The sequence below is a fragment of the Mustelus asterias genome, chromosome 18, assembly GCF_964213995.1.
Source record: "Mustelus asterias chromosome 18, sMusAst1.hap1.1, whole genome shotgun sequence".
Classification (NCBI taxonomy): domain Eukaryota; kingdom Metazoa; phylum Chordata; class Chondrichthyes; order Carcharhiniformes; family Triakidae; genus Mustelus; species Mustelus asterias.
Genome location: NC_135818.1, coordinates 26,809,632 through 26,825,434, shown reverse-complemented (window position 1 = coordinate 26,825,434; position 15,803 = coordinate 26,809,632). Strand labels below are relative to the sequence as shown.

Below are 15,803 nucleotides of genomic sequence, written 5' to 3'. Positions count from 1 at the left end.
TGCATGGCAACACCTTGACTAAATAGATAGTTTGTGATGGTTTGAAATTTGTCATTCCCACATTTGGCTGGATGAGTGTGAGATCAGAAAATTTGGCAACTTCTGCTCAGCAATATTCAAGTTTTGTATTGAAAAGCAACTGTTGAATTTCTTGCAGGAAATAGTTTTTTTAGGAACCAATACCTGAGTAATACACAGCATAAGATCAGGTCAGTGTAGTGTGCTTGAATAAAGAGGTAGCTTTGGACCAATGGTTCCCAAAGCTCTGCATCACTAGAGTTCCCATCTGTTGAAGACTTATTGAAAGAGTTTGATAACAATGATTCTCATTACATCATGTAAGTACCAGAATGGCATAAGGAGAATGAACGACACGGATCTTGGTCTTTTTTTGATCTAGCAATTCCTAAATTTGCTAAATATGGAGTGTTGCAGCTTTAAGTGCTTGTTCACATTACAGTGGGATTTCTAGCACATTCTCCAGACAGAAGAGACCAGGTTTACTACGTACTTTGCTCGGGTTTCATGGATCTGACTTGCTGCACTCGGTTTTTTAAATTTTCAATTCTTAAAAGTTACAAAGCCAATGCTCAGAATGGACTGGGCAAACTCAAATCCATTCCTCGCTTGCTCCAAAAACCAAATTCAAAATCTAATTGAATCCAATTCAAGGTCCCCACAAGGGAGACAAGCAAGATCCAAGCCCACAAGATAAGGCTTGATTTTACTTCAAAAAAACGATTAAGTCCAATCATGGTCCCCAGATGAGGGAGAAACCAGAAGAGGTTTTCATATTAACAGAATCGGTGGAAGCACGAACCTTGGAGGCGGGTTGGAGATTATGAAGTGATTCTGTCGCAGGCTGGGAATGGTGAACATTGCCCCAAGGGTCTCGGTGTTAACGGCTCTTCAAATTGAAGCGCGCCACATCCAGCACGCGCCCAGCGCCACGGCCGGAGCCAATCAGTAGTTTCGGCCTCATGAATATTAATTTATTCAAATAGGACGCCGACGGCTGAATCCGATTTGAATTTTAATTAGCCAGTGAGTTCATCCAATCGGAATGAACGCAGGCGCGGACTGTCCAATCAGCAGCTTCCATTGATGAATATTAAAAGTAAGCGGTCCGAGGCAATCAGCAGCTCAGGAGAAAGGGCACTCGGCCAATCATAGGGCTCTCTTCCTCACTGGCGTTGCTGATTGGGTACTACAGCCAGTAGGCGGGGAGACCGCTTGCTGGCCTGTGATTGGGGGAAAATGGCTCGGGTACCTCGTGGTGGGGCACGCGCCGATGCCGCGAGAGCCGGCGGGTAATCGGCCGAGTGATCGCAGACGGCCGTTAGGTAAGGATGGCAGCCGGGGGAGGGGGTGGGGAATATAGATAGATAGAGAGAGAAAAGGATGGGTGTGAATAGGAAGCACTCGTTCTGTTGGGAGTCTGAGTTTCAACAAGTTCCCGCGGGGTGACTCAACCGCGGGCCAATCCAACATGCAGATCCAGACCAGTAACTTTAACCGAACACTTGGTCCCACCCATCATTCCAGCCCCGACCCTGAATGCAAGCAGTCACAGCACCTCGTCCGCCCCCAGGACATTGTAACCCCTTCCCAGCTAAGCTCCCAAAAGTCATGGCCGACTTCACAATTTTTACCTGAAGAGAAATTTTCCGAAGAACATTCTAGCACTTGATCACTGCTGTTTTCAATGCAAGTGAACAGAGTCAGTGTTGATGGAATGGAACCTTTCCTCATTTTGCGCTAGCGTCAAAGTTGGGTATACAACAAACAGCCAAACTCCATCCACTCTCTCCCAAATGAAGATGGATTTCTATTTGCACAGTTCCATTTTGCACACTGGCTATTTGTATGATTGAGGTTGTCAATCGGACTGTATTCATATGCCTGATAGATCCCAAGTGCAAGGAGAACTGGTTTAACGCTTTCCAAGTATTGTTCCATACAGAATCCTTCAAGCCAGCGGGGAGGGGGAATGAAGAGTATCTCGCCTATAAGCCTGGGCTGGGTTGAAATATAGGTCATGAGATGAAAGCATCGTGGCATCATCAAATTCTCTCCGTAATTATTCCCCTCTTCCTTACCTCTTCACCATCCCACTTGGGAGCAACATCCTAATAACAGAATATAAGCATTATCAATTTTTCTGCTTGTGGGAGTTTGCTGTGTGTAAATTGGATGTTCAAATTCAATGTAAAGGCAAAATACTGTAGATGCTGGAATCTGAAACAAAAACGGTGGGGGCTGGAAGATCTCAGCGGGTCTGACAGCATCTGTGGAGCGAGAACTGAGCCAACGTTTCAAGCCACTTCTGTTCCATCCTAACTTGAAATGTTGGCTCTATTCTCTCTCCACAGATGCTGTCGAGACCTGCTGAGATTTTCCAGCTTTTTCCGTTCAAATTCAGGTTTGTTCAGAGTTTGCATTTCCTTTTTTCTGTGCTGAAAATGATCGTTTTAAGCAATGTTTGCCTGTGATTATTTTCCATGTCTGGTTCTTTTGTTTGGTATTTGTGTTATCTATCTAAAGAAGGAAACCCTAAAAAGGCATCAAAAATACTATGGCTGCATTACCTAACAAAGATGTTAGTGAAAATGGAAAAAGACCCTGAAACCCAAAAAATAATCCTCAAGAATATTAAGCTATTTGGGCTGCTTATATCTTCGGGTAGTAATTTAGATGTCCAGATTTAGATGGCAGCAGACTGATTATAAAGGGCCTTAATATGTTGGAGGAACTGTGTTAAAATTAGCAAGTGATATCAACATTTTGGAGGGAGGGGCTGGGGATTTTTAAATGGGAATCTGTGGAGCTCCAGATTTGGAAGACTGCCAAAATATAGGAAGCACAATCAGTAAGGATAGGCAACAACACCACCTCCACGATCATCCTCAACACCGATGCCCCACAAGGCTGTGCCTCAGCCCCCTACTATACTCCTTATACACATACAATTGTGCAACCAAATTCCCCTCCAATTCGATTTTCAGGTTTGCTGACGACACCACCGTAGTAGGTCGAATCTCAAACAATGACGAGACAGAGTACAGGAATGAGATAGAGAATCTGGTGAACTGGTGCAGCAACAATAATCTCCCTCAATGTCAACAAAACGAAGGAGATTGTCGTTGACTTCAGGAAGCATAAAGGAGGACATGCCCCTGTCTACCTCAATGGGAACGAAGTAGAAAGGATCGAGAGCTTCAAAGTTTTAGGTGTCCAGATCACCAACAACCTGTCCTGGTCCCCTCATGCCGACGCTATAAATTAAGAAAGCCCACGAACACCTCTACTTTCTCAGAAGACTAAGGAAATTTGGCATGTCAGCTACAACTCTCTCCAACTTTTACAGATGCACCATAGAAAGCATTGTTTTGTATCACAGCTTGGTATGGCTCCTGCTCTGCCGAAGACCGCAAGGAACTACAAAAGGTCGTGAATGTAGCCCAATCCATCACACAAACCAGCCTCCCATCAATTGACTCTGTCTACACTTCTTGCTGCCTCGGCAAAGCAGCCAGCATAATTAAGGACCCCATGCACCCTGGATATTCTCTCTTCCACCTTCTTCCTTTGGGAAAAAGATACAAAAGTCTGAGGTCACGTACCAACCGACTCAAGAACAGCTTCTTCCCTGCTGCTGTCAGACTTTTGAATGGACTTACCTTGCATTAAGTTGATCTTTCTCTACACCCTAGCTATGACTGTAACACTACATTCTGCACTCTCTTGTTTCCTTCTCAATGAACGGTATGTTTTGTCTGTATAGTGCGCAATAAATAATACTTTTCACTGTTAATACATGTGACAATAATAAATCAAATCAAAAGATTTAAAAGGTTTGTAGATTGGGTGAATACATGGAAAATTAATTTTAATATAGCAAAGTGTGAGGTAGTACATTTTGACAGGAATCAAGATGCTATATATTTGAAGAGGAGTCATGTCAGGCAGAACTTGTGACCAGTGAAGAGAGGACTGATTAACACCAAAGACTTGGAAGGTATGGGTTCAGAAAATCCAATCCAACCCAAATCAAATCAAACCCAACTTAAAGGAAGGAACGAAGCTGCAGAATCTAAGATAAATATCTAGATAGCTGATATTTTAGTAGTCTTGGTGGTTGGTGTTAATCTTGAGTAAATAATTAACCTTTTTATTCAATGTCAACGGCATAGAAAAATAACAATGCAACTTAATACAATAAATAGTTCAGAACTGTTAACAGCAATTATATAAATAATCATCTTGTATCTAAGGAGTTTTTTTTCAAGTTTCTGAACCAGAATGGAGGGACAGCTGTGACCTGCAGCCTGCAAGTCTTGTGGCCTGTGGGAACTTCAAGACGCTTCATCTGTCTCAGTTTACGTATGGAGGAAGTGCTTCCAGCTGGTTGAACTCAAGCTAAGGATTTATGAGCTGGAAGTGCAGCTGATTTGCTGCCAGATGGATAAATATCCTGGATCCCAGGTTTCAGGAGCTGGTCACACTACAGCCGCATAAAGTTCAAAGTAGCAAGTGGTAGCTACCTGGAAGGGTAGGAAAACGTTAGCAGTGCAGTGTTTGGGGCATTTAATTTATTCATGGGATGTAGGTGTTGCTGTCAGGCAAGTATTAATTTCCCTAAAAGGCGGTCGTGAGCCATCTTTTTGAACTGCTGCTTTTTATGTGTAATAGGAACACTTATAGTGCCGTTAGATAGGGAGTTCTTGAATTTTGACCCAGTGTAAGTGAAGGAATGGTAATTATATTTCCCAGTCAGGTTGGTATGTGACTTAGAGGGAAACTTGCAGCTTTTGAGTGTTCCTATGCTTCTGCGGCCCTTGTTCTTCTAGATGGTAGAGGTCACAGTTTGGAAGATGAGCCTGCATGATGCTGTAGTGCATCTTGTAGATACTGTATAGTCACGATGCATCAGTGGTGGAAGGAGAGAATGTTCTGCATATTCTGGTCCTGATGGAATGCATCCCAGGGTATTAAAATAGATCACGGGAGAAATAGCAAATGCACTAGTGGTAATTTACGAAAATTTGCATGACTCTGGGGTGGTTCCCGCAGGTTGGAAAACAGCAAATGTGACGCCACTATTTAAAAAAGGAGGTAGACAAAAGGCAGGTAACTATAGGCCGGTTAGCTTAACTTCTGTAGTAGGGAAAATGCTTGAATCTATCATCATGGAAGAAATAGCGAGACATCTAGATATAAATTGTCCCATTGGTAAGACGCAGCATGGGTTCATGAAGGGAAGGTCATGTTTGACTAATTTGGTGGAATTCTTTGAGAACATTACATGTGCAGTGGACAGTGGGGAACCTGTGGATGTGGTGTATCTGGATTTCCAGAAGGCATTTGACAAGGTGCCGCACCAAGGACTGCTACATAAGATAAAGGTGCACGGTGTTACGGGTATTGTATTAGAATGGATAGAGGATTGGTTAACTAACAGAAAGCAAAGGGTAAATGGATGTTTTTCTGGTTGGCGATCAGTGACTAGTGGTGTGCCTCGGGGATCAGTGTTGGGACTGCAATTGTTTACGATTTCCATACATGATTTGGAGTTGGGGACCAAGTGTAGTGTGTCAAAATTCGCAGATGACACTAAAATGGGTGGCAGAGCAAAGTGTGCAGAGGACGCTGAAAGTCTGCAAAGGGATATAGATAATCTAAGTGAGTGGGCGAGGGTCTGGCAGATGGAGTACAATGTTGGTAAATGTGAGGTCATCCATTTTGGTAGGAATAATAGCAAAATGGACTAATATTTAAATGGTAAAAAATTGCAGCATGCTGCTGTACAGAGGGACCTGGATGTCCTTGTGCAGGAATCTCAAGGAGTTGGTTTGCAGGTGCAGCAGGTAATTAAGAAGGCAAATGGAATTTTGTCCTTTATCGCTAGAGAGATGGAGTTTAAAAGCAGCGAGATTATGTTGCAGCTGTATAAGGTGCTGGTGAGGCCACACCTGGAGTACTGTGTACAGTTTTGGTCTCCTTACTTGAGAAAGGATATACTGGCACTGGAGGGGGTGCAGTGGAGATTCACTAGGTTGATTCTGGAGTTGAGAGGGTTGGCTTACCATGAGGAGAGACTGAGTAGATTGGGGCTATACTCATTGGAATTCAGAAGAATGAGGGGAGATCTTATAGAAACATATAAGATTATGAAGGGAATAGATAAGATAGAAGCAGGGAAGTTGTTTCCACTGGCGGGTGAAACTAGAACTAGGGGGCATAGCCTCAAAATAAGGGGAAGCAGATTTAGGACTGAGTTGAGGAGGAACTTCTTCACACAAAGGGTTGTGAATCTGTGGAATTCCCTGCCCAGTGAAGCAGTTGAGGCTACCTCATTGAATGTTTTTAAGGCAAGGATAGATAAATTTTTGAACAGTAAAGGAATTAAGGGTTGTGGTGAGCGGGTGGGTAAGTGGAGCTGAGTCTACAAAAAGATCAGCCATGATCTTATTGAATGGCGGAGCAGGCTCGAGGGGCCCGATGGCCTTATCCTGCTCCTAGTTCTTATGTTCTTATATTAGTGGTGCTACCTGACCCCCTCTAATTTGACGAATGAAGTGGTGGCTGCTTTGTCCAGGACAATGTCGAGCTTCTTGAGGGTTTTTGGCCCTCATCCAGGAGTGTCCCATCATGTCGTCAACCGACTTGTACTTTGTAGATGGTGGAAAGGGTTTGGAGAGTAGCTCACAAAGGTAGCTTTAAGGAATTTATATTGTTAAATATTTGAAATAAGGTATAGTTTTATGTGTTTAATTTAGTGTTTGTGTAAGGAAGGGTAAACCTAATAGTCAAATTCTTGCTGGACAAAGGTCCTTGTATGTGTGGAGGTTTTAGTTTCAATTCAAACTCTGCTGCAATTGTGCTTTGAGATGTTGCGGCGTGAATAAATAAAAGCTAGGAGAAGTTGTTTAGCAACCTTTTAAGGTAGAAAGGCATTTATAAATTTAGTTTTAACTGAATTAATTTGCAGTTGGTTTAGAGGGCTAGTGCTATAAGAAAAGCGATATCATGGAGCAATGGTTAAGAAAATAAGTGCAGAGAGCTAATGTCCAACTATTTAAGGAAACTAGAGAAATGAAAAGTTTCCGAGAGCCTTAAGGTTAAAGGTACCAGAATAGAGAACTGTTGAGTAAAAACAGGAGAGCTAAGATGCCAGGAAGATATCTGAAGTGAATTTGGGAGACATTATTTGAAATAAACATAAAAATCAGTGTCTGGATCTTGGAGTTTGTGTGAAAGGTTGTAAGGCAAAGGCAACCTGAAGCTGGAGATGTAAACTTGATAGCGAAACCTTAATGGAAGCAGATGAGTATTGTTTAAAAGAAAATTTGAAAATATCTTTTAGAAAGTGGAATTTGAAATCACTTGTGTGGAAGCTGGAGTTCAGTGAGACAAGGTGCTCAATGTATAAAGTTCATCTGGAGGGGAGGGAATTCTGAGGAGAAATCCACAGACACTTGGTTTTAGAGCAGTGTGTGTATTTTGCCATGGCCAGCCTGTGTGTTTAAAGGGACTTTGTGTCACTAAGACCACTGTAGCTTAAGATGAAGTGTATATTTGTGAAGCTAAGGGGGAGTAAATGTGTATTGTATTATAAACAAACTTTTCATGTTTCATAAAGATTTTTTTTGTTGCTAAAACTAATGATGTGGTGATGCCGGCTGGGGTGGGAACAGTAAGAAGTCTCACAACACCAGGTTAAAGTCCAACAGGTTTATTTGGCATCACGAGCTTTCGGAGCGCTGCTCCTTAATACACCTAATGAAGGAACAGCACTCCGAAAGCTCGTGATACCAAATAAACCTGTTGGACTTTAACCTGGTGTTGTGAGACATCTTACAGTGCTAAAACTAATTAGCAGTCCTGTGACTCTGTTCCTTCATATTTTCTAAAAAAATAAAAGTTAGTCTTTTGAGCCATGGCTCCATCCTGGGATCTTCCCGTCCAGTTATAACATCGACTGGGATCGTAACACAGGAGGTAGGTCATTTGCAGAAGAATGCCCAATGGCCTACCTGGCCCGAAAGCCACAGTTTTCATTAAGTTTCTGGTCAGCGCTGACCACCAGAATGTTGGTGGTGGGAGATTCAGTGATAATGCTGTTGAATGTTAAGGGGAGGTGGTTAGGTTCTGTTTTTGGAGATGGACATGACCAGGCACCTATGTGCCTGAATGTTGCCTGCCACTTAACCCAAACCTGAATGTTGTCCAGGTCTTGCTGCATGTGAGGGTGGACTAATTCAGTATCTGAGACGTTGCAAATGGAAATGAAAACTGTGCAAGCATTAGCGAACACCTCCATTTCTGACCTTTTGATGGAGGGAAGATGTTTCGTCTTGGGACACTGCCAAAGGAATTTTAGTTCTGGAGCACAAGGTTTTAGCAGTATGGCCAGGCTGTTGTCAGCACCTGTAGCTTTTGCTGTTCCCAGTGCACTTGACTGTTTGTTAATGACACATGGAGTGAATACTCTCCATTTGTCTTGCTGAGTGCACCTCTAACAATATTTAAGAAGATCAACACCATCCCAGCAAAGCAGTCTGCTTGATTGGTACCCCTAGTATGAAACTTCAATCCCTCCACCACCAGCAAACAATGGGACCCATGTGTACCATCTATAAGATGCACTGCAGGAACTCACCAATGTTCCTTAGGCAGCACCTTCCAAATGCATGTTCGCTACCATCTAGGAAGGACAAGAGCAGCGGCATCTGGAGATTCCCCTCCGAGTCGCTTACTATCCTGACTTGGAAATATATTGTTGTTCCTATACTGTTGCTGGGTCAGAATCCTGGAATTCACTCCCTAACAGCATTAACATTGTGGGTATACCTACAATTTAGGGACTGCAGCAGTTCAAGAAGGCAGCTGACCACCTTCTGAAGGGCAACTAGAGATGAACAATGGTCTAGCCAGCGAAGCCAACAGCTCGTTAATGAATTTTTAAAAAATCAAGTTAGCTGAAGGCTGGCTTCGGTGATGCTGGAGACTTATGAAGGAAACTAAGGAGGATCAACCACTCGGTACTTCTGGCTGAAGATTGTTGCATACACATCAGCTTATCTTTTGCATAGCACAACACTTTTTTGAGTTAAATCTGCAGGGGACAATAGTGCATTTCCATTTTCAGTTGCGACTGATCAGAATTGATTTGTCAACCAATCATACCATTTTCTGATGCAGTATAAATTGTTGCTCCCTTTGAAGTTTGGCATTCTTGCTTCTGTTGTGATGAGTGCAAAATGAAGAGCTTCAACAATATGTCTCTTTTTCAGCAGTACACAACTATAATAGTTCTTAAAACTAATAGTTGTGAAGTATTTCTGAAAGATTTTTGTCTTGCACTCAGTGGGATATTCACAAGAATCCAAAATAAGGGAGATCAACAAATTTATATTGTATGAGAAGAGAGTGCTGATTTATTAGCAAGTGGACTCTGGTAGTGGCATTTCAATGGAGAATGCACCAGTTGATTGTGACAGTTCACTGCCAAGAATATTTTTGAAATTTAAGCCAGGCAGCATGACCAAGATTGGTTCGGCATTTTCCTGAGAAATGAACCAGTGAATGAACTGGTTCATTTTAACCTGGTTTGTGAGACACCAGGTTAAAATGAAAGTAAAATTAAAGTAAAATTTCTCATTTCCTGAGAAATGAACCACAGCAGTGGCCGTGTCTCTGGAGCAGAGTCCGGCCCTGTAACTCAAGAGGGCTAAGGAAAGGAGGAGGAAGGCAGTATTAATCGGGGACTCAACAGTAAGGGGGTCAGACAGGCGTTTTTGCGGAGGTAGACGGGAGTCTCGGATGGTGGTCTGCCTCCCTGGTGCCGGGATCCGGGATGTCTCTGGTCGCGTCCCAGAAACCCTGAAGGGGGTGGGAGAGGAGCCAGAGGTCGTGGTACATATTGGTACCACTGACATAGGGAGGAAGAGGGAAGGGGTCATGAAAAGTGAATATAGGGAGTTAGGTAGACAGTTGAGAAGGAGGAACGCAAAGGTAGTAATCTCGGGATTGCTGCCTGTGCCACAGGAAAGTGAGAGTAGGAATGGAGTGAGGTGGAGGATGAATGCGTGGCTGAGGGACTGGAGCAGGGGGCAGGGATTGAGGTTCCTGGATCATTGGGACCTCTTTAGGGGCAGGTGTGACCTGTACAAAAAAGACGGGTGGCACTTGAATCCCAGGGGGTCCAATACTCTGGCAGGAAGGTTGGCTAAGGCTACTGGGGAGACTTTAAACTAGAAAGGTTGGGGGGAGGGAATCGTGATGAGGTGACTGAGAGCGAGGAGGTTAGCCCGCAAATAGAGAAGGATTGTAGACAGGGTAAGAGGGAGAATAGATGGGTGATAGAGAAGGGGAGAGCTCAGACCAAAGGTTTGAGATGTGTCTATTTTAACGCCAGGAGTGTAGTGAATAAAGTGGATGAGCTTAGAGTGTGGATCGATGCTTGGAAGTGAGATGTGGTGGCCATTACGGAGACTTGGGGACAGGGACAGGACTGGATACTTCAGGTGCCGGGCTTCAGATGTTTCAGAAAGGACAGAGAGGGAGGCAAAAGAGGGGAGGGAGGGGGGAGGGGTGGAGTGGCACTGCTGATCAGGAATGGTGTCACAGCTGTGGAGAAAGTGGACACTGTGGAGGGATTGTCTACGGAGTCTCTGTGGGTGGAAGTTCGGAGCGGGAAGGGGTCGATAACTTTGCTAGGTGTTTTCTATAGGCCGCCCAACAGTAACAGGGATGTTGAGGAGCAGATAGGGAAACAGATCCTGGAGAGATGTAGTAATAACAGGGTTGTCGTGATGGGAGACTCTAATTTCCCAAACATCGATTGGAATAAGGGGGTTGGATGGGGAGGAGTTTGTTAGGTGTGTTCAGGAAGGTTTCCTGACACAGCATGTGGGTAAGCCTACAAGAGGAGAGGCTGTACTCGATCTGGTACTGGCTAATGAGCCTGGACAGGTGCCGGATCTCTCAGTGGGGGAGCATCTTGGGGATAGTGATCATAACTCTATCTCCTTTACGGCTAGCATTGGAAAGAGATAGGATCAGGCAAGCTAGGAAAGTGCTTATCTGGAGTAAGGGGAAATATGAAGCCATCAGGTGGGAGATTAGAGGCGTTGATTGGAAGGAGGTATTCTCGAGGAAAAGTACTGAAGTAAGGTGGCAGATTTTCAAGGAATGTTTGTCTAGAGTTCTGAATGACAACGTTCTGATGAGACAGGGAGGTTTTGGTAGGTTACGGGAACCGTGGTGCACGAAAGCTGTGCTGAACCTAGTCAAAAAGAAAAGGAAAGCGTACAAAAGGTTCAGAGAGCTAGGCGATGATCGGGATCTAGATGAGTATACGGTTTGTAGGAAGGGACTTAAGAAGGAAATTAGGAGAGCCAGAAGGGGTCACGAGAAGGACTTGGCAGGTAAAATTAAGGAGAACCCTAAGGCGTTCTATAAATATGTAGAGTAAAAGGATGAGATATGAAGGTATAGGACCTATAAAATGTGAAGGTAAGAAAGTCTGTACAGAACCGGAAGAAATAGCAGAGGTGCTTAACGAATACTTTACCTCGGTATTCACGGTGGAAAAAGACCTGGGTGGTTGTACTACAGGATTGCGGCGGACTGAAAAGATCGAGTTTGTGGACATTAAGAAAGAGGATGTGTTGGAAAATCTGAATAGCATCAGGATAGATAAGTCACCGGGACCGGATGGGATGTACCCCAGGTTACTGTGGGAGGCGAGGGAAGAGATTGCAGAGCCTCTGGCAATGATCTTTGCATTGTCGATGGAGACGGGAGAGGTTCCAGAGGATTGGAGGATTGCGGATGTGGTTCCTATATTCAAGAAAGGGAATAGGGATAGCCCAGGAAATTACCGACTGGTGAGTCTAACCTCAGTGGTTGGTAAGTTGATGGAGAAGATCCTGAGGGACAGGATTTATGAACATTTAGAGAAGTTTAGTATGCTCAAAAGTAGTCAGCACGGCTTTGTCAAAGGCAAATCGTGCCTTACGAGCCTGGTGGAGTTCTTTGAAAATGTGACTAAACACATTGACGAAGGAAAAGCGGTAGATGTGGTTTACGTGGACATCCTAGATTTATGAGAAAGGTTAATTGTTAATCTTGTTGTGCGGGGTCCTTTAGAGAAGTGACCATAACAGTGCTAAAACTAATTAGCAGTCCTGTGACTCTGTTCCTTCATAGTTAGTCTTTTGAGCCATGGCTCCATCCTGGGATCTTCCCGTCCAGTTATAACATCGACTGGGGATAGGAAGTGAAGTAGTCTGATCTGTAACTAGTGTCCTAAATCTAAGGAAAGGAAACTATAAAGGTATGAGGTGTGGATTGGCTAAAACTTTGTTAATAGGTATAATAGTGGACAGGCAATGATTAATATTTAAGGAATGAATATATGCATTGCAACAGTTGTACATTCCTTTCTAGTGCAAAAACAAGAAGAAAAGTGACCCAACCGTGGCTAACAAAATGAATTAAGCATAGCATTAGATTCAAAGAGGAGTCATAAAGTTGCTAGAAAAAGTAGCAAGCCTGGCGACTGAGAACAGTTTAGAATTCAGCAGAGGACCAAAAGATTGATTGAGAGGAAAAATAGAGTATGAGAATAAACATGCAAGGTACATATCAGTGGACTGTAAAAGGTTATTTAAGTATGTTTAAAGAAAAAGAACAGTGAAGACTAATGTAGGTCTCTTGCATTCTGAAATGGGAGAATTTATAGTATAGAACAAGGAACTGTCAGAGCGATTGAACAAGTACTTTAGTTCTGACTTCACGGAGGAAGACATAGAAATTTTATTTCTGGTTCACCAGAACCAAGGGTCTGGTGAAAAGGAGGAATTGAGGGAAATTAGTATTATTAAAAATAGAGCAAGAGAAATTGATTGGACTGAAAGATGATAAATGCCCAGGATCTGATAATCTACATCCCAGGGTACTAAAGGTGGCCATGGAAATAATGGATAAGTTGGTTATCACCTTGCAAAATTTGATGCATTCTGGAACAGTCCCAGCAGATTGGAGGGTGGAAAATGTAACACCACTATTTAAAAAGGAGGGAGGGAGAAAACACAAATTACAGTTTGCCTAACAGCAATAATAGGGAAAATGCTAAAGTCTATCATAAAGGATGTGATAACAGGACATTTTGAAAATATCAACTGGCTTTGACAAAATATCAGTGGAATTAGACAAAGTCAGCCTGGCTATATGAATGGGAAAAGCATGTTTGACAAACCTACTGAAGTTTTTTTGAGGACATAACTAGAAGAATATTTAAGCGAGAACCAACCAGTGGATGAGGTGTATTTGGATTTTCAGAAAACTTTTGATAAAGTCCCACATAAGAGGTTAGTGTTCAAAATTAATATATTGGCATGGATTGAGAATTGGTTAGCAGACAGGAAACAGAATAGGAATAAATCGGTCTTTTAATAAGTGACAGGCAGTGACTAATGGGGTCCTGCAGGAATCCATGCTTGGGTCCCAGTTATTTAATGATTTGGATAAGGGAACAGAAGGTCATATTTTGTAGTTTGCTGATGACATAAAACTGGGAATGAAAGTGGTGAGGAGGATGCTAAGAAGGTTCAATGTGATTAGCCAAGTTGAGTGAATGGGCAAGTACATGGCAGATGCAGTATAATGTGGATAAATATGACATCCACTTTGGTAGGAAAAACAGAACAGCAGAGTATTATTTAAATGGTAGATTGGGAAATGTTGACATACGAAGAGATCTTGGTGTCCTTGTACACCAGTCACTGAAAGCAAACATGCAGGTACCACAAGCAATTAGGAAAGCAAATGTTGGTGATCTTTGCAAGAGGATTTGAGTACAGGAGCAAGCATGTTTTTCTGAAGCTGTACAGGGCCTTGGTGAAACCACACCTGGACTATTATGTGCAATAGTGGTCTCCTTACCTAAGAAAGAATATACTTGTCAGAGAGGGAGTGCAGCTGAGGTTCACCAGACTGATTGCTGGGGTGGTAGGATTGTCGTATGAGGAGAGATTGGGTCATCTAGGCTTGTATTCATTGGAGTTAAGAATGAGAGGAGATCTTATTTAAACATAAAATTCTGACAGGGCTGAACAGACTGGATGTTGTTTTCTCTGGCATGAAAGGGGTCACAGAACAAGGGGTCACAGTCTCAAAATGCGGAGTAGGCCATTCAGGACTGTTCTTCACTCAGTGCATGGTGAGCCTGTGGAATTCTATGCAGAAGGCTGTGGAGGCCAAATCACTGAAAATATTTAAGAAAAAGAAATAAATTTCTAGACTCAAGGCACCAAGGGGTATGGGGAAAGTGTGGGAGTATGGCATTGAGATAGAGCATCAGCTGTGATATCGAATAGCAGAGCACGTTCAAGGGGCTAAATGACCTACTACTGCTCCTACTTGCTATGTTTCTATGAAGGAACCCTTCACCGTGTATATAGACAACTTGCTCAAGTCTAGTTGTAACAATTCGCTCAACCATTTGGCCAATTCTGTTATGTAGAACCAGTCATAGATAAGATGGGGCCTAAAGGGACATCGCTTGTGTGCCTTGGGCAGCCCAAAGATTCGTGGATGCAGCAAGCCATGAGGACGAACTCTTGTCATATATTTCATGTGGCAGCTCATCGCTCTTGCACAAATCCAGCAAACATATTTTTAAAGCTGACTTTCGAGCAAGGCAGTTCAGTAATGTTGAGCAGCGGGCAACTGTTGTGAAGGGAGCAGAGGAAATAAGCACATACTTGCACCTTTTGCATCTTCTTAGTCAGAAGAGATTGAGAACTGAGGGAAAAACTTGGGATGAATGATGGTTGATTAGGAATGCTGATACCCTGATTCTCAGTCACTTTCCTGCCAGTGCCCATGTCCTCAGTGATGCCTTCTCAACTGTTTCCTCCAGATGGAGGCATGCTCACCTTCTAGTTATTTCCTGCTACCTGCTGAAGGTAATGTCTCAGTAAATGGCTCGTGATGTGAATAACCAATAGTGATTAAGTGCTAGTCTTGTCATGGTGTTAATATTTAAGGGTGAGGTAAAGCATATAAGTAGTAGGATTGAGTCCCGATTGTTGAATGTGGTAATGGGGTGTAGTGAATTAAGCAGCACTGAGGCTCATGGTGCAGTGGTCGGATGTACCATTTTAAAATAAACTCATTGACCTAGACAACTCGTGTGAGGTCATTAAACTTCCTCCTGCACTGCATCTATGCTGTAGGTACAACTCTTCTGATATTGACCTCCGCTGATAATTTCTCCCATTAGCTCCTAAGCATGTGCCTGGAGGGCCTTCTGCCCCATGTGCATGCAAGCTTCCTCTCCTCCTACTTGAGCGCAGTGCCAGAAAACCTTTTGTGCATGTTCTCTTGCATAGTTTACTCTTTCACAGGACTGGTTCACTTCTGAAGTGACTCCCATCTTTTAGAGAGGCTGCATTTAAGCAATGCTAGCCATGAATTTACCATGCTGTATGCAGTGCAGTGAATGAGCAGAGGCTAATCCATGCACACATTTGGGGTCCTATCCAATTTAACTCCTTAGTGCAAATGGAGCATTAATTATTCAAAGCATCTGGATGGAATTTGTAATAGAAAGATGTGTACATGTATCATCTGTTCATGGTTTTTGGTAATATTTTTGTGTGGCACAGACTATATAACAATGTTAGGAGAAAATCCGCAATTGAGTGGCGATCCAGTAGCTCTGCTTTTAAACTATTGTGTTTTCAGATCTGGGCATTGATGATGCATGTTGTCATTCCTAATAGCTGGTT

The 15,803-nt window shown here is 43.1% G+C and overlaps 1 protein-coding gene across 9 annotated transcripts in view; it reads left to right on the top strand.

Annotated features, from left to right (window-relative positions):
• The first annotated feature begins 1,262 nt into the window (after positions 1 to 1,262).
• The window catches only part of LOC144507030 (uncharacterized), a 276,508-nt gene continuing 261,967 nt past the window's right edge, over positions 1,263 to 15,803 (top strand). For 4 of the 9 annotated variants that reach the window (XM_078233605.1, XM_078233600.1, XM_078233597.1 and 1 more), the window contains exon 1: positions 1,264 to 1,343. The gene's annotated coding sequence lies outside the window, so the exon portion shown is untranslated. Of the gene's footprint in view, positions 1,344 to 2,372; positions 2,423 to 15,803 lie in introns of all 9 variants that reach the window. The other 5 variants (XM_078233599.1, XM_078233590.1, XM_078233584.1 and 2 more) reach the window with 2 other exon arrangements.